At 42.3% G+C, this 24,427-nt stretch overlaps 1 protein-coding gene across 2 annotated transcripts in view; it reads left to right on the forward strand.

The window, feature by feature from the left end:
- The window catches only part of CALD1 (caldesmon 1), a 204,855-nt gene that overhangs the window by 53,419 nt on the left and 127,009 nt on the right, over positions 1 to 24,427 (forward strand). For both annotated transcript variants that reach the window (XM_059711848.1, XM_059711851.1), the window contains exon 2: positions 13,979 to 14,072. The gene's annotated coding sequence lies outside the window, so the exon portion shown is untranslated. The remainder of the gene's footprint in view (positions 1 to 13,978; positions 14,073 to 24,427) is intronic.

Here is a 24,427-nt window from a genome sequence, read left to right on the forward strand (position 1 = left end):
GGCTTTAGTGCGATTCTGATTATCCACCTGGTGTCCGTTTCCAGCCTGGTCCTGGAGAGAAAGACACTGGACAAGGGATCAAGATTTAGAAATAAAAAGTTTGAACACCTGAGGACCTCATTTATTTCTTCACTTAGCACGCATTTATTGAGAAACAAATGTGCTCAGAACTATGTGAGGCACTGGGGATAAAGAAGTGAATAAAACACCACAGGTTAAGTGTTCTTACCGCAATAAAAAAAAAAATAAGTACTAGTAAATAAGACATAAATAGTTTAATATTTATTTCCCCCGAGGGAGTTAGCTATGTGAGGGCAGACAGCTTGTCTCTCTTCATCTCTGTTGTATCCTTAGCAACTTCCATTCAATAACTGGAAATAGAATCCCAAATGGAACTGGCATTTTGTCTCAAGAGATTGGAATAGTAGAAAAGCAAATCTAAAATTTTTTTTCTTAATGTGATATATGTGAGGAATGATATTCACAGGAAAGACCCGCTCACAGGAACACACATAGGTAGGCCTTACTCAAGAAATAGTCCTAGATTGCAGTTGAATGAGAGTCAAGTTTATAGGAATAATCTCGAATCCTTCCTAATATTGAAAAAAATAATAGTAAACCATGTGGAAACTCTAATTTCTGATGACACATATCACTGGTAATAGTGCTGTGACTGAGACTGTGGAAAGCCACAGCGGTGGGCCACCGTTTCCTGACAGATGTATTTTGATGTTCAAGTGCTTGAAGGATTTATTACTTGTTAGACTCTCCCCTCTGTGATTACTGCAAAGACGGTCCAAATTCCAAGGGCCACAAAGAATCAAATCTCAAGATGGTTATTTTGAAAATGTTTAGCTCTTGATAGCAGTTGGGGATCAAGCAGTGGATTGACCTGATTTTCAAAAACAAGTGTAGTGATTGATTTGTCTTAAAATAAAAAAAACCAACTCCCGCTAAACGAACTTGGTTGTTAAGTAACTAGGTAGAGACAGAATGGTGTTCTGCAGAGAGAACAGATTTGGGCACCCAGATCTACCCACCACTCGCTGGGAGGCCTTGGGTAAACCATTTAACCTCTCTAGGCTTCTCTAGGTCCCACTTGTAAAATGTTGCCAATAATATTTGTCCTACTGACCTCCAGGGTTGCCATGAAAACTGCTTGAGAAAAGGGATGTGAAAGCTCCGTTTACTGTAAAAATCCCGTGTATTTGTATTCTTAACCCATTCGTGATACCACGAGTCACTTGGAAATCAGTCCACAAAACGGCCGATCTCATTGACGACAGAAGCATAATTGCCCTGTGACCAACCCACTTTGTCCCTACCAAGCATTCCAGACATTTTATTGCGGGACCAGCATCTATGGGAAAGAGTCAAAAGGAGACTGATCAGAGGCATTCCACTGGCCCTTCCCAGGGCCCTGTGCACAAAATGGTCCCCTGTGCATTGTTATTTTGCTGTGTTTGCTGATGTCCACAGTTTCCAAGACAATAACAGACCGATAACTGGGTGATGATAAACAGACAGTGAGTGTGAGGATATACCAGTTTTCTGGAGCAAAGGTCTCTGTCTCTCGTCCCTGGGACTGCAGCCGTCCCTGGCTCCTCTTTCCGTTGGAAGTGTAAATAGAGAAACTCAGAGGCGGACTTTCTTTCCAGAGCTGAGGAGTGATACCAACCAGTGAATTTTTTCAGAGCAGCACACACACTGATGGTTTTGCTTTTTTTTTTTTTTTAATATATTTTATTAATTTTTTACAGAGAGGAAGGGAGAGAGATAGAGAGTTAGAAACATCGATGAGAGAGAAACATCGATCAGCTGCCTCCTGCACACCCCCCACTGGGTATGTGCCCGCAACCCAAGTACATGCCCTTGACCGGAATCGAACCTGGGACCTTTCAGGCCACAGGCCGACGCTCTATCCACTGAGCCAAACCAGTTATGGCGGTTTTGCTTTTTGTTACATGGGCAGGACAAGGTGATTCTAGATTCTGAGCCCTGAGCCCTGAGCCCTACCACTGCCCAAATTCCCTGTGTCAGAGTTTTGTGCTTCACAGTGGCCAACCTTGAGGCTCTGGGTTAGGTCTTGGCTCACAGCTCTGGGGTGGAGGAGAGGTGGGCAGAAGAGGAACAGGATCATTCCACTTCGGGTGTTATTTTGCTTTGTGTTTTTGCTCATATTAAGCAACTGGCCATAAAAGAAATATAATATACAGCTCTGTCCTTGGGTAGTTAAATTTTAATCGGCAGTCAAAACTAACACTGGAAAAAGTTTTGAGAATACTTTAAACAAACAAGTACCTATCAGGTAACAAGAATATGAAAACAAGTTCACTAAATCAATAACGTGTACTTAAATTTTCCACTGGGTTGATTGAATTGAAAAAAAAAAAATTCAGTTTGCTTTGTTGGCCTGTAGTCTCAACCAGAAAGTACTGAATTAGGACATTGCTTTTTGTGACTATGCAGAATTCCTGAGTCCCAGTTTCATCGATGAGATTGTAAATAAATTGAGAGAATACTGAGAATACTGAAATAAAGGAATTCAATTGAGTTAAACTAATAATTATTCAACTTATTTTATACTATAGGCCCGGTACACGAGATTCGTGCACTGGGAGGTGGGGGTGGGGTCCCCTCAGCTCGGCCTGTGCCCTCTTGCAGTGTGGGACCCCTCAGGGGATGTCCGCTTGCCGGCTTAGGCCCAATCTTTTCTCCCTCCCCTCCCCTCAGGATTGAGCCTAGCTGGCAGGTGGACATCCCACTCACAGTCCAGGGCTCTCGCAGTCCCAGACCCCTCACTCCTTACTGCCTGCCTGCAGCGGAGGCAAGAGAGGCTCCCACCACTACCGCTGCACTTGCCAGCCATCAGCCCAGCTTCTGGCTGAGGTGCACTCCCCTGTGGGAGCGCACTGACCACCAGGGGGCAGCTCCTGCATTGAGCGTCTGCCCCCTGATGGCCAGTGTGCATCATAGCAACAGGTCATTCCACCATTCGGTCAATTTGCATATTATGTTTTTATTATATAGGACTAGAGGCCCGGTGCACAAAAATTTGTGCACTTGGGGGTAGGGGGTCCCTCAACCCAGCCTGTGCCCTTTCACAGTCTGGGACCCCTCGGGGGTGACCACTTGCTGGCTTAGGCCTACTCCCCGGGGGATTGGGCCTAAGATGGCAATCAGACATCCCTCTGGCATCCTGGCAGCCCTCAGGGGATGTCCACTTGCCAGCGGGGAGCAGACATAAGCTGCAGTCAGACATCCTTAGTGCTGCTGAGGAGGTGGGAGAGGCTCCCACCACCACCGCTGTACTGGCAGCCATCAGCCTGGTCTGTGGCTGAACAGAGATCCCCCCTGTGAGAGCGCACTGATCACCAGAGGGCAGCTCCTGCATTGAGCATCTGCCCCCTGGTGGTCATTGTGTGTCATAGTGACCAGTCATTCCCAGTCTTTCTGCTGTTAGGGTCAGTTTGCATATTACCCTTTTACTATATAGGATAGAGGCCTGGTGCACGGGAGGGGGCTGGCTGGTTTGCCCTGAAGGGTGTCCAGGATCAGGGTGGGAGTCCCGCTTGGGTGCCTGGCCAGCCTGGATGACGGGCTGGTGGCTATTTGCAGCTGGTCACACCCCCTTCAGGGTGGGGGTCCCCACTGGGGTGCCTGGCCATCCTGAGTGAGGGGCTGAGGGCCGTTTTCAGGCTGGTGGGCAACTGAAACTCCCAGCCTCTTTTTTTTTCTTTTTTTTATCCTGGGATTTATTTACCTTCTATAGCTGTCACTGGAACTGAGAGCCAGCTCCAGCTCTGAGGCCATTGCCGGCTGAAAGCAGGTATCTGGGTTTGTTTAACTTCTATAATTGAAACATTGTTGCATCCAGAGCTCAGAGCTGGGCTGCAGCAGGCGGGGAACCTTGGCTTCCTCCATCACTGGGGCAACCAAGCCTCATGTTCGCTTCAGCTGCGTGGCTGCCGGCCACCATTTTTGTTGGCAGTTAATTTGCATATCCTGCTGATTAGCCAATGGGAAACCTAGCAGAGGTATGGTTAATTACCATGTTTGTCTATTATTAGATAGGATGCCTAAAGTTATGCTGTGTAGTAGATCTCTCCAATTTATTCATCTGTGTATATATCCATATGCATAATTCTATAGTAACATGAAAAATGCATGCCATGAATATCAATAAATTCTCCCACAGCATAAAAATATACCCTAAAATATAAGCATACTATGGAAAATATTACTCAGGATACACAGGCAAAGACTTAAATGGAAATATACAATTTAAAAATGTAAAGAAGAAACCTGCACACGGGCTTGATGCCCAGATGAGCCACTGAAGACATATTTTGGAAGGTGTGTGGTGGAAAGTGAGGAGGAGAAAGTGTGGTTAGCAAGCAAGGGGATGAATGCATTGCAAAGTTTCCCAGCATCTTAAAATGATAAGTAGTCCTGTATTTGAATTGTTTTAGTATGGGCCACTTGCAAAAACATTCAATATTTCCCTTTTAAGATATAGTAAGCCAAAATATATATATGGAAAGTTCACTAAGTCATTGGTAAATAATCCAGTGTTGACTTTTAATCTAGAAATAACTGGCCAAATTGATCCCAGCCTTCCAGACTATAATTTTCCCCTGCAGAGTACATTGATTGTATCACCTTATTGCTTTCTCTCATTGTTTGTCTTTCTTTTTTTGTTATTTTATTTTTCTGCTGGTATAATATATGACCAGGGATATTGAACTTTTATGATTTTATGTATTTTGAGCTCATAAATTCCCTTTACAGACTGGGACTTTATCTTTTTTTATTCATTCTAGAGGCCCAGTGCATGAAATTCGTGCACTGTTAGGGTCCCTAGAAGCTGCTGCCACTGGTCGAGGCCTCCCTCCTTTCCCCCAGCTGGCCCACCCCCTGGTAGAACTCCCAGAAGAACTCCAGTTGAGGGAACAGTTTGCATACTATGCTTTTATTATATAGGATGTTATAAAAAACAATGCTTTTATTGATGTAGAACATACAGAAGAGTATACAAATAATAATTCTACAGCATGATGAACGTTCAAAAATGAATACCATGGGGTAGTCAGCACCCAGATTAGAAATAGAACATTATTAGTACCCCGAAACTCCACCCCTCTCAGTCATATCTCTTCCCTCCCCACCACTGCCCCAGGATAGTAATTATTCTTATTTCTAATACCAAGCATTAGTTTTGTCTTGTTTTTGAATTTCATATTAATGGAATCTTATAATGTGTGTGTGTGTGTGTGTGTGAGTGAGAACTCTGTTATTTAACACTAGTAGCCTTCCGCACAAATCCATGCACCAGTAGCTCTCTGCGGGGCCTGGCCATTCCCTGCCCAATGCCCAAAGGCTCTCCACAGCCCAGAGGCCCATCCACACCCCAGCCTGGCCAGAGGCCCATCCGTGGCTGGTTGCGGAACGCTTGCCTCGTCGCCGGGGCAATGATGCAAGCGTTCTGCGCCCGGACTGGCCAGAGACCCGTCCATGGCTAGGTGTAGAACACTTGTCTAGTCGCTGCAGTGACGAAACAAGCATTTGCCAGGCTGCTCACACTGCCTGCTCTCAGCAGCCGCCCCCCCAGGACTGGGGGACTTTGGCGCGGCTGAGAGGACTGGGCGCCGCCATCTTGTGGCTATGGGCACCACCATCTTTGTGATGGAGTGATGGTTAATTTGCATATTACCCTTTTATTAGATAGGATTATGTTTCTGACATTCGCTGCCTGAGCAGTATTTCGATCATTCTAATTGCTACATAGTATTTCATTGTTTGCCTTCCATGATTTATGCATTTTATTATTGATAAACATTGAAGTGATTTCCAGTTTGTGGCTATTATGAATAGTGCTGGCTTTGAGCATTGTAGCTCATGTTATTTGATAAATGCATATATGATTTTTGTTGTGTATTTACCTAGAAGTAAGGTTTCTGGGGCACAGGATATACAAATATTCAGCTTTAGCAAATACTGCCAAACATATCTACTAAGACAGTGATTGTACTAATTTACATTTTCACAGCAGTGTATGAGAGTTCTAGTCGCACGCCAACACTTTGAATTGTCAGTTTTTTACATTTTAGCTGTTCTAGTAGTGTGTAGTTTAAATTTGAATTTTTCTAATGAGTAACGAGAGTGAACACTTTTCATATCCTTATCAGCCATTTTAATATCCTCTTCTGTGATGTGCTTATTGAAGTCTACCCATTCTCTTTTAGAGTCAACTCTCTTTTCATTATTGATTTGTGGAAATTCTTTATATATTCTGGATACGAGTCCTTTGTCAGAAATACTGTATGTATTACTAATATATTTTTCTCAATCTGTGGCTTGCTGTTTCACTTTATTGTTCTTAATTTTAATGCAGTACAATTTCTCAATTGTTGTCCTTTATAGTTAGTGGTTTTTATGTCCTGTTTGCAAAATCTTTGCCTATCCCAAAATCTTTTACTTTATTCTAAAATTTCTAGTATATAAGTTTTCACATTTACATCTATAATCAAGTTGGGATGTGGGGGGTTGGGGAGGGATAGTGTTAAATAGAAGTCAGGGTTTTCTTTTCTTTTTTTCTATATGGGTATTTAATTGATGTGCTGGATTACATTACTTCCTCCAATAAGGTTACCTATTCTTTTGGTAGTTTATTAATAGAGTTGGGGAAGCCACTTTAGTTATATTCGGGCTGAGATGATTTGAAACTCTGCCAGTTCTTCCCCTTAATTTCTTTATTTACACACATTTGTATCCAGGATCAGTGTATTATATTATTTTGTGTGTTTTACATATCAGGACAATATTGTAATGTACATCTTGTTCTGTTTCTTTCCTTTTTCTTCTTTTTTCTTCTTACTAAGCATTGTGTTTTAAGATTCTATTCTGCTTTAATATGTGAGATTGAATTTAAAACACAGTATTTGGTGAACGAGTTCAGTTTTATCTACATGTACCCTATGTTCATTTCACCATCTCTTTATCATAAGATTTGCCCCCAATTCTTTGCTGCAGTGAGTGTCCTTGAATGTGTCATTTTATGTATCCTTTGCAGGATTATTTTTGTAATGTATTCCTAAAAGTGGAACTGGATTATGGACTATAATACATATTCAATGTTACCAAGCACTTCTAAATTGCCCTATAAAACATCAATTTTTTTTTTTTATATGAAGCTATGAACCTTTCGTTTGCTCCCTTTCTGTGGATGAGCTCTCCAAAGGTCCTCTACCTGAGATTATATCCCAAAATACATTCTTTTTTTCCCTCATTCTTGTTTCCATTTTTTAAAAATCAAAGTATAATTTACATAGAATAAAACTTACTCTTTTTAGTGTACATTTCTTCAAGTTTTGACAAGTGCATACAATTGTATAACTACAACCACAATTATATATAAAACAGCTCTTCCAACTTCAAAATAGTTCTTCCTTCTTGAACTTTAAGTTTTTCCTACTCAGCTGCAAGAGATGTTGAAAACTCTGCTGTGCGTTTCATGAACTTTATTCTTTCTCATCCACTTGTCCTTTGTATCTTAAGGACTCAGCCAACGCCTTGAGGGAGAAATCACTGAATGTGAGGTCACTTTTCCAGGAATTTTTTTCTCTCCAGATGTCATCCCCTGAAACTCTAGTTATTGCAGCAGCTCTCTGGTGCCTTCAGAATTGGGTTTTTGGAATTTTATCCAGACTTTCTAGATGTTCTCAAAATGAGAGCATTGGACTGCCACAAGCTATTGCATTATAGGCAAATACCTAAGTCAGCCTATCTACATTAAACAGGCTCAGTAAGACTCTCTTCCAAATTTTTTTCACTGGTATAGGTCTCAGAGGGTAAAAGAAATGTCATTGTTGGCAGCTATTATTACTCCAAGTGCTCAATCACAGAAAGAGCTTTGTAGTCAAACAATTGCAACTCTGCTACTTATTACTTATATGACAGGGACTCTGAATCTGTTTCCTTTCTTTCAAATGGAGATGATAAAAACAACTGGCTTTACAGTTTTCTTTTGAAGATTAATGAGATAACAGATCAAGTACCCTGCACATAGTAGGTATTCAATAACTTATAGCTATTATTATGTAATATATTATTTCTCTTGGGGCTTACACTCATCTCTTAGAAATGATGGAGAAGGGGTGGGAAAGCAATACCCTTCTCTGAGCACCCTGTTAGATGTTGTGAACAGTGAACTTGATTGAACTTTCTTTATTCACAACTGTAACAAGACATACACAATACTTTTTTTCCTTAAAAGATCATAGAATTATACACAAACCATCTGAGTTGGCGCGATCTTGAAAAATCTATTCCAAATGCTTCATGTTACAGATGAAAGAATTGAGGGGCCAAGAGTCATTAAATGACTTCGTCAAGGTCAATTCATTCGTTGGTATTTATTTAAGTGACCCAAATTCCCCTAAGATCACATATTTCTTTCCTTCTAAAATACTCTTTGCTCCCATAGTCAACTGTAAATGTAAAACAGAGACAATTATTAATGTTTTATTGTTACTGGCTCATTCTAAAACCCATAGATTTATTTTTTTTAATATTTTATTTTAATTTCTATCCACACAAATTATGTGACTTCCCGCCAACTAAGACTGAAATAGCTACTTACCATTCCTTTCCCATTCCAGGGATGTGTCCTGTAGCTTTTCCTTCTCTCCCTATCATTAAGAAATAGTCTGCTTTACCCTCCAATGCATAAGACAGAGAAGAGCTCCCAAAAACCCACAGAAAGCAGCTCTTTTCAAGCTTACCAACTGAAAGGGGGCTCAGGACCTCTACCGTCGGGGCACTGGTTGCACAGGTGGCCACGTGCATCCCTGGCCTCTCCTCTAGGGGAAGGGCAGGTGACCAGCATCGCCATCACCCTCATGCTTTCCAGCAAAAGCAACACTTTGAGAATCATTTTTTGGTAAGCCCCTTGGTTTAGCACACATTTTAACAGCGTGTATTCTACTCAAGGACAAATAAGCCTGAATTCCATGTGGACCAAATAACTTGGAAGAGTTTCATGATCACAGAGCACACAGTCGTTTTATAAAAGCCTCTACCTCACACCAGGATTCCCAAGGGCTCCTCATGGGACACTCTTTCCCCAGATCTTCCCATGGGTTACTCTTTCCTAGAAATGTATTTTCAGCCTAGATGTCTCCTCTTCGTACAGACCATCCCTCACCATCCAACATCCAGTGGCCCTCTATCACAGAACGCCAAGGTATTTACTCACTCTAGGAAACATGTGTGTCGTCTGTACCCCACCAGAATGTACACTCTGTGAAGGCAGAGTCCTTGCTCATCACAGTGTCCCAGTCTGGTTTAGGATAAGTGCATGTGGGCATGTATCCTTCCAATACAACCATCAGGCTGGGTTTCAATAGTGGCTTTGCTACTTACTCGCTGGGTGAATTAAACAAATGACTTAAATACAAGGAACTCCTCCGTGCTTATCCTAAGATAGAAGTGTGTGTCTCACTAGGTTGTTATAGTGGTCAAATGAGATAGATGTGTGCAGTGGGCTTAGAACAGGATCTTAACGCACAGTAGTTATCACTATGTCCATAGACCATATTATTTAAAAAAGAGTCATGAAGGTATGTAAATATTAAAGTTGAAATCAAAGGGTCCTAATTCAATCACATAAGGTAAATTTTTAAATGAATGAAAATCGGGTTCTTCCTGTTGGCTATACAAAGTTATTTGTTTTTATAAAGGATCCCTAATTCAACCTGTGTGATAACTCCCTGTTATAATAAATGATCCTTCACAATGGCCTCCTTCACCCAACCCCTTGGTATCCATTTGGAAAATGCTAGCTTTCTGTGAACACTTGTGATCAGAATTTCAAAGTAGAATTTTAAACACGTTTTACAACTACATAGGTAGTGGCAATGTTTTCCATTTGTGTCATCCAGGAAAGTGCTACTTTCTGTTTCTTGGGCTACTGAGTGGCTTTGGCTGGAGGCACCCTGAGGGTTTTCAGAAAATCACAGCTCTTGGAGGACTAGGAATCTCACTGGGAGGAGAGAGAGGCCTGCTTTCCTTTATTACACCTCGATTCTCCCGCAGTGAATAAATGTTCATACAAAACCCAAACTCCCCCACATACTGCTGGCTCAAGCAAAGGAGCAACGACTAGCCCCTGGCTGTTTGTCGCTGGCTGGGAAGGAAGACCCACTCATTTGTCTAATTCAGCCCAGCTCGCTCTCTCGCGTTCTCTCTCTCTCTCTCTCTCTCTCTCTCTCCATCTCTCCCTTCCTTCATCGAGGTCTTTCCTTCCTTACCATGTCCAGTCTCAACCAGGCCTTGCCTGCAGAGAATTTTAGCGACTACCTCTGAGCCAGGTCAGCCACAATCTGTGTGTTGGCCAGTGAATTAAACTCTGTGGACTAATGGATCAGTGAGTAATGGTTCACCCAGGCATCTATTTGAAGTTGCAAGCTAACTGGCGGGAGAGAAAGATCTTACAGCAAGGGGTGAGAGTTTTATCAACTTCCTGGCCCTTTGATCCTAAATTTGAAAATAGAAAGGAAAGTATATCTGAAGACCAACTCCACGCTTAGCCACTTTGCCGTTCACTTTATGGTTTCTCTTAAAAGCCTTTCAAGCTTTGTCTCATAACAAGATAGTTCCTAAGCATATACACAGACTCTATAGACCCAAAAAAAATGTCTTTCTACTGATACCATCTTCTTCCTCTATTTTTTCTGTATTCATCCCCAAGTTTTAAAATAAAAATTTTGAGGAAATAGAAAGCAGGGAAAGGGAAATTAGGCAAATAAATACTGACCCTCTCAGTGTTTGGGGAAGGTGACACCGGAAAAGTCAGCATTTGTGCTACCTGTCACTACCAGAACCAATAAGTAGAGAAAAGGATGGAATCTTTTTGTTTTGTTTTGTTTTTTCCTTTATTGATTAAGGTATTACGTATGTGTCCTTATCTCCCCATTGCCCGCCCCCCCCCCCACCCCTCCACTCATGCCCTAACCCCCCTGGTGTCTGTGTCCATTGGTTAGGCTTATATGCATGCATACAAGTCCTTTGGTTGATCTCTCCCCCTTACCCCCACCCTCCCCTGCCTTCCCTCTGAGGTTTGACGGTCTGATCGATGCTTCTCTGTCTCTGGATCTGTTTTTGTTCATCAGTTTATGTTGTTCATTATATTCCACAAATGATTGAGATCATGTGATATTTATCTTTCTCTGACTGGCTTATTTTGCTTAGCATAATGCTCTCCAGTTCCATCCATGCTGTTGCAAATGGTAAGAATTCCTTCTTTTTTACCGCAGCATAGTATTCCATTGTGTAGATGTACCACAGGTTTTTAATCCACTCATGTGCTGATGGGCACTTAGGCTGTTTCCAAATCTTAGCTATGGTGAATTGTGCTGCTATGAACATAGGGGTGCATATATCCTTTCTGATGGGTGTTTCTAGTTTCTTGGGATACATTCCTAGACGTGATCTTCATGGGCGCTTTATTCAGATGGCTGGAGATCTGAGAAGATGGAGGAATATGTGTCCTAAAGACCGTCTTATATCTCATTTCAAGCCAACCTTTTCTATAGGGAGAAGGAAAGTGTAGGTAAAGGGTTTGGAATTCAGAAGAAAAGTAGGTAAGGGGGTTGGAATTTGGGGGAAAGGGTGAATCAGATAAAAGCTGCAGTCTGGCGCTTCTGCTAGCATCCCTTCATCTGCTGACCGGTGATTCTTTATCTGTGTCCTGGGCTGCTGACTGGACGTTCTCTGCCTGGAGCACACTGACTTAGATACCATCTTGGTTGCTTGCAGTCCTCCTGGGGCACAAAGGTTGCTGGAACAATGGCTTTCTAGTGCATTAATCACCAAGCCTATTAACTGTATAACCAAAGCTAAAAATTTTTAACCTCTTGAGTTCCCCCTCAAAGGTACTGTGAATTTTTTCTTTACAAACTTCAGTGTCTTTCTGTGTGTTCCTTTACAATCCAGACGGGTCACTCCTTGCTCTCTTCTGATCTCCTAGCCTTCACTGCAGTCTGAGGGTCAAGGGTGGGAGGCGTCATGGGGTGGGTGCTATCATCTGCACCAGCATTCCAATGGGAATTTTTTAAGGTGTAAATTCCTGGGCACCTCTGAGGTGTGTCCCATATATTTTGGTGTGTGTATGTTTTTTTAAAGAAACATCCCCGGAAGATGCTGATTCTCAGCCAGTCTGAGAATCCCCATTTAGGGTGACAGCACAGCATAAGTGCCACCAGGCCAAGTGCAACGGCTAATTGCTCCTTGTTGTATACCCTGTTCTTGGCACATAGAGGGCACTAAACCCATATTTGTTTATACATTTACTCATAGGAACACACTTTGTAATTTGTCTCATCTAAATTCCATCCTCTACTACTCTTCAAATCACTGAGCAAGTGGTTCTTAGTTGGGGGAGGGGGTAGGGAAGGAGCCAAGATGGCTTTGGGAAATCAGCAAAAGCTAGTGAAAGCTTAAACACACAAAATTTGGCCTACAGTTTCGGGGAATTCACAATCTTCCCTGAAACTCGTTCATGGTTTCTGTTTATTCATTCGCTCAATATTCATTTTGTAATGCCCTTCTGGGTGCTGGCAGCGGGGCTCAGAGCTGGAAGGAACCAGATTATGAACCAGGTTTAGGCAAGCTTTCCAGTTGGGGATGGCTCACGGGTTTTCCTGTCCCCTTCTCAGATTTATAGAAAAGGCCTCCAAAATTTGGCCCACGGTAGTAGGAAAGGAATTTAAATGGGATTTGGAGTTCTTACCACTTTCTGGCTTTGTAACTTAGAAGTATAATGATATGTTTTATCACTCTAACTAGATTTCTGGCTCTGTTAAGGCAGGGCCCATATCCTTGTATGCTAAGCAAGGTACATTAGCTGCATCGGCAATACAATAATCGGTGCAGGCGTTTGGGATGAGTAGGAGGAGATGGTAGGTATTCAGGGAAGAGAGCTGAAGGTAGCCCGAGTGACTCCTTGGAGTAAGGAAAGGGTGGCACCTGAATTTGCTGACTAATTTAGGAGCCCCGATTCCTAGTTTGCAAACCAGCCTTCCTCAGATACATACAAACCATAGGTAACACACTAGGCAGGTTTTTGTTTGATTTGTTGTTTGTCTGTTTACCTGTGAAACCTGAAATGAGAATCTAGGACTCCAGGACCAATCTCTAGCAGTCCTATTTCGAGCCAATCCCTTGATCTCTGTGAACTTCGATTTTCTTCCCGTGCAAAATGACAGAGGTGGGGGTAGGGGTGGGGGAAAACAAGGTATGATCTTAAGATCCAGTTGAGACTCACATTATTCTACTGAATGAAAGGCAAGCATTAAAAAGCCAAAGCTGCCGTTCCCACACCCTTACTCATTTGCATCCCTTGTAGTATCATGTTGGGGCAGGTTTAGCAGTGTGATGGTGACTTACTGTCACAGGTATTATTTCTTTGGTCTAATGTTAAATATTTATTGCTGTGTTTCAAATTGCAAGAGAGTTAACTCTAGATTTTCTACCAGCATATTTCTATAGTTATGTTTAACCCTCCAGTACCTCCTCTTCTACCAACTGGTCAAGTCCCTAACCATCAACAACACTTCTGGGCAAAGCATAGGGTCTTTGAAGCCTGAAGCTTAGAAGGCTTGAAGGTTGAGCTTAGAGAGGGGGTGTCCTTGACCTTGTTCTAAGGCATTTACCTTGGACTATTGGCATGTGTAGTACTCTCTGTTTTGTATTAACTATACCACCTTCTCTGCCCTATTATTTAGGATAATTTAGCGATTGATTCTGTAACAATTGTATTATTTTCTTTAAAATGCACAATATGTATTTATAGCTATGCCTCATTTCCCCTTTAAGTTCTAACACTAGTACATGAGTAAAAGTGATATTTTATAATATATTGTCTATATTAACAAGAGTTCATTCTCTTAATTATGTTTCCATTTTCCTTTTATTCCAGGTATCATTAAAACATTCCAAGTTCACCCAATCCAATTCCACAGGGATTGGTGATCAACAAGAAGGCTCAGACGTGGATATCTGATTGCTTAACCGTGAGTAGAGTTTATGTGACTGGGGGCAGGGTTGGTACTCTGCTCTTAGCAATTATATAGCCTCTCTGCCTGATTCTTGCACCTAAGGATGCATTGCGAGAAGCCAAGCTTTCTGCAATGCCCCTCATCATTTATTTACCAGGCAATCTATCAAGTTCAGAAGGAATTGTTTTGTAATAGGTTTTTTTTGCTTTATTTTTTATTTTTTTCTTGCATATATAATATCTTAAGCAAAACAGTCCCCCTTCAACAATGAAGTCCTTACTTCCTGCAAAGAATGCTGATGACTTGAGGCAGTGAAGAGAAGATGAGTCAGTTTTTCAGGGGGTTAGCTCCCTTTGCACAAACGCTGATGATGTCAGGAGCATTAAGTACTCCTCACTTTCGACAAATTCTTCTCAGCTGGGGGAGAACTTCTACCAGCAGAAAGCCTACCTGGGGAGCAGAGAGAGGATTTTAAAAGACAAGGGATGGAGAAACTAAAGGAAAATTCACTTGTTCACAATTTTACCAAAGTGGGCATCAGTAGGATGAAAGTTTTTTAAGGAATTTAGCATGGTTCTCAGGCAAATATTGTTTCAGGATTATATCAGTTACACCCTGTATTAGTTTGCTATGGCTACCATAGCAAAATACCACAGACTGGGTGGCTGAAACAACAGAGATTTATTTTCTCAGAGTTCTGGAGGCTAGAAGTCCAAGATAAAGATGTCAGCAGCCCTGGCTGGGTGGTTCAGTTGGTTGGAGTTGCCCCGTACACCAAAATAATGTGGGTTTCATTCCCAGTCAGGTCACATACCTAGTCTGTGGATTCGATACTCAGCATGTGTATGGGAGGCAACTGATCGATGTTTCTCACATCAGTGTTTCTCTCTCCCTATCTCTCTCAAAATCAACATAAATATATCCTCCAGTGAGGATTTTAAAAAAAAGTTAAGGAGGTTTGTTTTCTTGTGAGAGCTCTGTCCTTGACTTACAGGGGGCCATCTTCTCCCTGTGCCTTCACATGACCATCCCACTGCATGTATATGTCAGATGTCTCTCTCTCCAAATTTCCTCTTCTTAAAAGACACCAGTCATATCAGGTTAGGGCCCACCCCAATTGCCTAATTTTAACATAATCACTTCTTTGAAGACCTGATCTCCAAATACAGTCCTGTTCTCAGCTGCTGGGGATTAGGACTTCAACATGTGGGTCTGGGAGGAACACAGTTCAGTCCATAACACCCCATCATCATTCTTTCACGAGTACGCTGATGTTTAGTATATTGCACATGGACCTCTCTCTAATTCTCCTCATCTGAACCCCCTTAGCATTTACATCACTCTCAGAGCATTTGTCTTTCTGCAGTTTGTTATAGCCCTTTGTATGCAAAGCTGTCATTTCCCATCGACATTTCATAATTTTTGAAATTGAAGAGTGTGCCTTTCACATTTCTCAGAGCACCAGAAGAAGGTGGTATACAATAGACATTTAATAATATTTATTAAACGACTGACTAACTGAATGAATAAATGAATGGATTAGATGAAGCCTTTGAACTACAATTTATTTGCTTTAAGACTATCTCTAAGTGATTATTAGTGGTGCTTTCCCTTCACTTGCCACCCTTCTGTCCCCACAACAGGTAGAAATAGTCAAGGTCAAGGCTGGAGAGGGCCGAAAGAAACTTGATTAACTGATGGCAGGAGAGTTACTGCTCTCCTCAGAGAGGTAGGCAAGAGACAGAAAATAGCAGGAATTTGCCCAGATAAGGTCATTTTCCTTGAGGAGACTGTTTGGGAACCGAGAGGGAAGAGCAGTGAGTTTTCACTGAGACTCATTGAATTTGAAGGGACATCCAAGGACATATGTATAGAACATAAGAGATATGCAAGTCTGAAGTTCAGGTGAGAACAAGAGACAGAGATGTTCACAGCAGAACCTATACTTAGGAATTAAAATCATGACAGTGGGTGAGGCTACCCAGAGAGAATATGTGAAGGGAGAAGAGCTGTGGTTTAAAAAATGCCACCAAAAATTATACGTAGGAAGTTTCACTGATAAATGACAGAAGAAAGAAATCTTATTTTTTATTTTTATTTTTATTTTTTTATTGATTTCAGAGAGGAAGGGAGAGGGAGAGAGAGATAGAAACATCAATGACAAGAGAGTCATTGATCGGCTGCCTCCTGCACGCCCCCTACTGGGGATCAAGCCTGAAACCCAGGCATGTGCCCTTGACTGGAATCAAACTCAGGATTCTTCAGTCTGCAGGCTGACACACTATCCACTGAGCCAAACCAGCTAGGGCAGAAGAAAGAAATCTTCAGGCTACTTCTAATGTATATGTCTATCTATTTCTCTCTCCTCTAATGTCTTGGTCCTGTTTTATTCCTTCTCCTTTCCTCACTTCTGTGGGATATGCCTCAAACCATTCTGGGGGCTTACCCTACCCTTCTAGCTAACTCCACTCATGAGCATGTGTTTGGCTCCCCAGATTCCTCTCCAGGAGTTTCAAACATCAATACCTTCCTTTGGGACCATTTTCTTCATCAGCCAATGAGAACTGATCAGACTGGACTGTGGGAGAGGCCCAGGACTAGCCCTTTAATGTCCAAAAGACAGAAGGCAGGTCCTTTTCAGAGTCAGGTGCCATGGAATATTGTCTTGTCCAGACAGTAAAGAGGCAAGTTGGGGGGAATGTACCTCTTTTGCTCCCTGAACTTCCTCCTTAGCTCATTGGCCCCTGCTAGTCTCTCTGCACCACATGTGCTTTAGAAGAAGTACTGGAAACATTTTAGGATTCACAGCATGGCCAGAATGGGGGCTAGTGAGTATAGATGGGCCATGGGTCATGACAGCCATAACAAACTTCTCTCTGGGCTCCACCATCTATTGGGGTCATGTTTACCCCAGCACTGAATTTCCCTAATTTTTTCTCCTTCCAGTGATGCAAGTAAAAAGGGAAAAGATATTTGTTTCTCTTTTATTTTCTAAAGTGTTATCTCTTTTCCTTTAAGTTCTCTCCTTTCTTTTTTTTTTTTTTCTTTTTCTCTCTCCTTTAGTTCTCTTTCGTTAGCAGAAACCCTTGATCTTCCTTTGGATTATCTGATTGTTAGCAAAAGAGGCTATCAGAGGTCTGGAAGCTTCCTCCTCCTTGTTGGCATAACCCCACCCATTTTTTAAATAATGAACTTGGAGATATCAGCTCTTTCAGGTACCTTCTTCTCTACTTTCTTCTTGGTGTTCTTTGAGTAGCCAGGGAAAAGATGCCGGTTTTCTCATAGCTACCCAAAATGTCAATGACACCTGCGTCAGTGATTTTTATGCAAGTTGGTATTTACCTACTAGTATAAGGAGAAAGGAGAAATTTTGAAGTCAAGAGAAAACAGTTCTGCAATCTATGAATGAGTGAGGTGGGGTGTTCCAAATGAATGGTGGCCAGTGGCCAGCATAGGTGCCTCCGACTGTGTTTCATTAACTTCAGCCAGCTAAAGGACTTGGAGAGAAAGGTCATTTTCCTATGAACATTTAAAAGAAGTGTTTTGAGTTGTGTGAGGCTTTGCCCTTGTTTTAGAACAGCATAAATGGGAGATTTTTATTGTCACGATGGGCCAATATTTTTGGAGTCCCTCGAAACTCCAGATGGAGTGGAAAGAGGAGGTTTTTTTCTTCCCTTTTCCTTGAGTTTTGCTGAACAGGCCTCCCTGGACACCCTTGACAAAGTGTTGGGTCTTCTGTTTAGTGCAAGTGGGCCAACCCTTGTTAGAATAAGATAGAAAGGGGTCTTTCTCACACTAGGCGTCTTTTATATGGGTTTCTGATTGTGGTTGTAGAACAAAGCTCATAGGTAAGAAAGCCTTGAATCCACTACTTCAGCGGTTCTCAACCTATGGGTCTCAACCCCTTTGGGGGTCGAACGGCCCTTTCACAGGGGTTGCCCAAGACCATAGGAAAACACATATAATTACATATTGTTTACAGTAGCAAAATTACAGTTATGAAGTAGCAACGAAAATAATGTTATGGTTGGGGGTCACCACAACATGAGGAACTGTATTAAAGGGTCGCGGCATGAGGAAGGTTGAGAACCACTGCACTACTTCCTTAAGAGTCTTACCCCAAGGAGACTGCTTTCAGATCTTTGTCATGAGGCAAAAGGAGGAAAATATACAATGGGCTCATGTGAGGGATTGAGAGGACATGAGGAACACGGCGGATTCCCAAGGTTTCCTGACATTCCAGAGACCTTCATAATAAAGAGGGTAAGAGGACATTCCAGCGTCATCACATACCGATTTTTAAACTTTGGCCAAATGATGGCATTTTCCTGGCCAGGGAATTACACCTGGCCTTAAGAGGCACCTCCATGAAAGCACACACCCCTGCCTAGCATGGCTACTGATGGAGAGAGTTTGTGCCAGGGTGGACACGCGGAGGTGGGAGTCAAAGATAGCAGGGAGGAAAACAGGCGGACTTCTTCTAGAACTTCCAGCCTTTAGTTCAAATAAGCACGAGTGAGTGTGCCGTAAAGAGGGACAGAATGGTTGTGCTGTATAGTTTTCAACCCAAACTATCAAGTCTTATCCAAGGTTCCCACCGTGAAGAGTTGGTACAGTTAAGAGACACAGACTCAACTGCTTCCAAGCTCTGCTTTGGATGTTCAACAAAACAGAGCTGTGAACATCTTGCACTATTCCATGCAACAGACCTCCGGTGGGATGAAGTAGAACAAGCACTCAATCCGGGTAGAGGAAAAATCTGAGACATTTTCCTCCCCACTATTCTCTCTATCCCAGGTCCAACTTAATGTCAAATTAAATCTAGATTTTTTAAATTAACATTTACTAGAGGAGATGGCAGAGCTGCATTCCCTGAAATAGATATTTTAGGCCAAACTTATTTCGTAGGGGTTTTTTTTCCTCCTCCTTTTTGCTAATTCAAAACAAAACGTCTATCATTCACTCTAACACCAGCCTTTAAGAGCTGGAGACAAATGGAGTCTGAATATTCACGCCCCTGTGGTACAAATGAACTGTGATTTCAGGATGCTGGCTGTTTCTCTGACAGGGGAAAAGAGCAGTTGACTAGTTTAATATTTTTGGCTGAACACGCTTTGTTCAAGAGGAATGGAAAAGGCCAACATTAATATTGAGTCCTGTTATTTAATGACCCAAAATGATATACCATGAAGTGGAGCATCCTGAGTTTAGGAAAAAGTGTGTTGATCATATCCAGAGATGCAAGGGTTGGGTAGGGTGAGGGGTGGGGGGCCGAAGGAAGGAGTGCTTCTAAAAGCATTTTCTCCCAGTTCTTCAAAGAATTCCACTCGTATGAATGTTAGGCCCATGACTGTGAATCTGATTCCATCACAGACTTACAAACTTTATAAACATAAAGACATTTGTTACAATGAGAGACTCTGGGGACACATCTAACTGTCTCCCCCAGATTGCTTGCTAATGGTTTAGAAATAAAAGATGCAGTTGTAAGTTAGGGTTGTCGGGGAGACTTGGAACCACTATTAGCACCATCTGTCTTTTTTCTTGTTCTTCAAACATATATTCAGTCACTCATTAATTTATTCACCCTGTATTGAATTGGACCTTCTCCAACCCAGGTGCTATATTAGGTCTGGGCTGCATTAGCAATTCTAGTGTTCCTTCGTCCTCTCCTATCAAATGGACTCTTGTTTTGTTCAATGCAATGGAAAATTTGGTGAATCCAATAATGCATTCATTGACGTAAATTGTGATTTTTGATACTTTTATTTGTTTTTCATTGGCCTCATCTTGGCAAAGAGTCATAATATTTTAAATTTCTCTGCCCCCTCATCTACCTATCATACTTAATTATGTGGTTTGTAGGCAAAACACTGCAATGCACTGGCTATATCTGTAATTCTACTTTTCTGAAAATAGCTTTGAAGAATGATGCATAATTGCCCCTGATGCTAGGTTTTCTAAATTCTGGTTTTCATGAAACATTTTTTCAAAGGGGAGATATAACTGTAGTTTTGAAGTAATTGAAAATTAAAGTCAAAGTAAGGGTGCTGTGATAGTTTTATGGAATGCTTGTAAGAATCAAAGGTGAGAGACTCAAAGTGGATTTGCAACGAATCCAATGGAGCTTGAGCTATAGGGCCTTTCCGATGGTCAGATTCCTGCTGCCTAACTTTTTACATTTCATAGTGTGTTCTCTTTCTTAAAGAAGGCCTCCCAAGTCATCTTCAGGTCCCACAAAACCTGGGTCTGCCCTGAGACGGACACAAACAGATAAACTTAGATGATTCAGCATAATGTCTACAGGTAATTAAATAAGTAAAACAAAGACTTGGTTAACACTGTGACGTGTAAATTGATTTTTTAAGGTTTTAGAATGAATTCAACTGGTTTTCTAAAGCAAAACCCACTTAAATGAAATAATAACTTAGTTTGCCAAAGCACAAGTGGACATAAACAGAACACTAATTTTTACTTCATTTCTAAACATCAAATATGAACTCACCCTAACATGGAGCAGGCCAAACTTTCTTAGGAAGGGGCGTTAGTAGAGGAGCAGAAATCCTTCCAGGCGACCACGATCATTTCATCCTTGCGCTTCTAGCCACAATCTGCCCTGTATTGTGCATTGGCAGGTCTTGTGAGATGGAGCATAGGACTGTGATTAGAAGCACAGACTCTGGGGGCCAGGCTGCCTGGATGTAAATTCTAGCTCTACCATTTACTAGATCTGCGATCCTGAGCAAAGACTCGCCTTCTCAGGACCTCGGTCTTTTTATCTATAAAATGGAAACAATAAGATTGTTATAGCCCTAGCCGTTTTGGCTCAGTAGATAGAGCATTGGCCTGCGGACTGAAAGGTCCTGGGTTCGATTCCGGCCAAGGGCACATGCCTGGGTTGCGGGCTTGATCCCCAGTAGGGGCCGAGCAGAAGGCAGCCAATCAATGATTCTCTTTCATCATTGATGTTTCTATCTCTTCCTCCCTCTCCATTCCTCTCTTAAATCAATAAAGAAAGATATTTTTTTAAAAGATTGTTATAAAGATTTAAAACGATATTCATAAAGTTGTTAGGAGTGGGCTTAGTAAATAGTAAATGCTACATTACCATTGCATGAATAAGTAAACTTCTCCATCTGGACTGTAACCCGTTAAGTGTTCACCGTGAGTTCACCCTAGCAACCCTGCACAGTGCCTGGCCCGCCCCATGATCAGCCATTAATGAAGGACTCCCTAGACCAGGGGTCACAGACCTGCAGCCGAAGGCCCACATTGACCTGCAAATGTGCTTCCTTTGCCCAGCATAGATTTTTTTAAATTTGTCGTTGAATGCTCTTAGGGATACACACATTCTTCATTTCCCCATAGGCCACCACTCCCCAAATATTGACCACTTTGGTCCTTGAAAGCATTTGAATTTGTCATCCCTGGTGTAAAGGAATGAACACGTGTGAAGATGCCTACAGTTATGGCCCCTGTATCGGGAGCAGGGAGATGGTGCCAACAAGGAGGTGCCATGTGAGCCACTTTCACTCCCTGCGGCCCTGCCTGCAGTGTTCCAATTGACCTACCCACCCCTGTGTCTATACTGAAAGTCACAAAAGAGAAATAAAAAATGGATAACTTGAATAAGAACCTGTTTGAAAGAGAGATGTGTGCTACCTAATGTCAGAAGATCATTTTCATCATGGACCGAGTTGACTGAGGCTATATCGGTCATGACAAGCAAGATCATGCTGGGGTCAGGAGCAACTCAAAAGCTCAGTGACTTAAGCAAAAAAGGTTTGTCACTCACGCTTTCTCTCTAACCCTGGATAGGCGAGGGTCTCGAGTCCATATTGTTGTCATCTTTACTTGGGCACCTCAGCTGAAAGCTGCTGTCTGGGGATATTGCTGCTCACTGCGGTAGGGAGAAGAAATCTCTGAAGGGTCTCACACCAACAATTAATGGTCTGTCCCAGAAGTGATATGACACTTCTGTTCACAGTTCATTGGCCAGGACTAGTCACTTGACCCCAGCTGACCACAAGGAGGCCAGCAAGTACCATTCAATAATGTGCTCAGAACAAAACAGAAACATAGGACAACCAGCACTGATGTCACAGCTGTGGCATTATTTGGAACTTGGATTCTCATGCCAGAAGCTTTTCAGTAAGTTCAACTCTCAATATTTCCATGTATCTATAGAGGCGCAGCAAATAACCCAGCACTGTGAGGGGGTAGCCAAGGAGAGGTAGGCCCTGACACGGAGTAGCTTCAGATTTGCTCTGGAGGAGATGTTCTGAACATTTGAATAACAAAGCCATATAGTATGCATCACTAAAAAGAACAGCAATAGCAATGTTGCAGTTGAAAGAGAGGATGGGTCTAGAATAAAGGTAGGACTGAGTTAGACTCTAGAAAAATAGATGAGATTTGCAGGAGTGGAGGGCACTTTGGGTTACAGAAGAGAGGAAGCAGGAACAAAGGCCCAGAGGCAGAAATGAGGGCTAGATTATTGCAGGACGGAGGAATTGTCCTGGCTTGTGTTCGCATGTGAGGGTGGGGTAAGGAGAGGAACCAGGTGATGGATACAGTGGTGGAGCTAGTCCACGGAGGACCTCTGAGGTCTACTGAGAAACAGGATGGTGGCATGTGGAAGAAAGATCATCCTTCTTCTCTAAAACCAAACCGAGAGTCCCAGATGCCCAATAGCTTCCCAGACCCACAAGGCAGTCACTGAATGGACACAGTAGTAAACCTTGGGTTGCTCCTGATTCCAGTTTAAAGCTTCTTTGATCACTTCTCCTACTAAGAAAGAATATTCAAGTTCAAGTGAAATAGCCTCTCATTGCTGGGGTCAGTTCAGCCCTTCTACTGTTTAACATCTGTTTTTGAAATTGAGCTGAGACCCTGACTTAAGTCTGTTTAACTTAAAAAGCAGCAAGGGAACATCTTGTTTTCATGAATGTCCAGAGGCTGTGTGTCAACAAATAAAAGGCCTGTTTGCGGCATTCAGCGTGGAAGAGCTGGTTGTGAGATGTTCTGCCACTGGGGGAGATTTATTGTGGACTATTTGTTTCTTGGAATCATGAACCAAAGTTTGAAAAAATAAGTGGGCCAGCTTCGCTTAAATCAGCAAATTTCTGCTTGATGGTGGGTGAGAAGCATGCTTGTACTGTCAGAAGGTCCCTGCGCTGGATGGCTTCTAGAAAGATGCCCCACTCTGCCTCCTACTTGAGCTACGTGAAGATAATGCCTAACGTGAATTCGCTGTCAGTATAAATTCCAGCCGACAGCAACTGATAAATCATTACTTTTATATTACTCACATGGGACCTGAGGTGGGAAAGAAGGGGTGAGAATAGTTCGCCATCCCGCAAACCTGTCTGACTACTTCACTCCTCACCCACTTCTTTAGGAGAGAAAAGTGGAGAGAGTTTGATTTATCAGCACCTAGAAGAGTGAGTGTCTGGCACATAACAGAGTCGATATGTATTTGCTTAATGAGTACAAACTCTGGTCTTCATGCTCCCTGTGTGAATGCACATCTGTATGTGTGTTCATACCATTCCTGAAAGCTATTACTACCTATGTCTTATTCTAGCCCCCCAAAAGCTATTAGGTCATTCCTGTCATTCTCTCTCATCGCAGTTTATGTTTTTCCTTATGTAACCCTTATCCCAATGTGTATGCTGTTTGTCACCTGTCTCCACCATCAGACTACCAGCATGATAAGGGCAGGGTAGTCGTAGTCACAACTTATGAGCCCCACCAAACAACGTGGCTGCTACGTGAGTGGTACTTCAAAACACTTGTTGAATGTTTTTAATGAAGTTTTCATTATGAAACAACCAAGTTTTCATGGTTGTAGAGCCTTAACCACCCTTAACTATATATGAGTTTAAACACAATGAGGACAGGGCTTATAATGCACTTGAATATACAGGGGCCTTTCGTGTGATGACATACATTCATTTGACCATGCACTCTACCAAAGGTCTTGGTGGGGTGGGTTGGTCTAACCATCTCTATGTTCTCAAAGTTGTCAGGCCATATCTGCCATTATAGCCGGCCCAGATTAATGCCATAACAAGTGGCAATTTATTTTCTCTCAAATAGTTAACCGATTCCTAGTGGAATTAAACCTATAGCTTCAGCCATATTAGCTAAATTTTGGCCCACCAAACCAGCCAGTAAAGGCAGTGCAAGGATCTCTGGTCAGAAAGATGTTTGGGGTGCCAGCGGGGAGGGCAAATGGCTTCATATATACATTCGTCTAGTGGTCCCTGTAGACCTTTTTGGAAGTCACACAAAATACAAACATTTCATCTTGAGCGGGAACAAACTGGATTCACTTGCTCCATTTTTGCTCTGGCTGCCTGTGTAGA

The sequence above is a fragment of the Myotis daubentonii genome, chromosome 10, assembly GCF_963259705.1.
Source record: "Myotis daubentonii chromosome 10, mMyoDau2.1, whole genome shotgun sequence".
NCBI lineage: Eukaryota > Metazoa > Chordata > Mammalia > Chiroptera > Vespertilionidae > Myotis > Myotis daubentonii.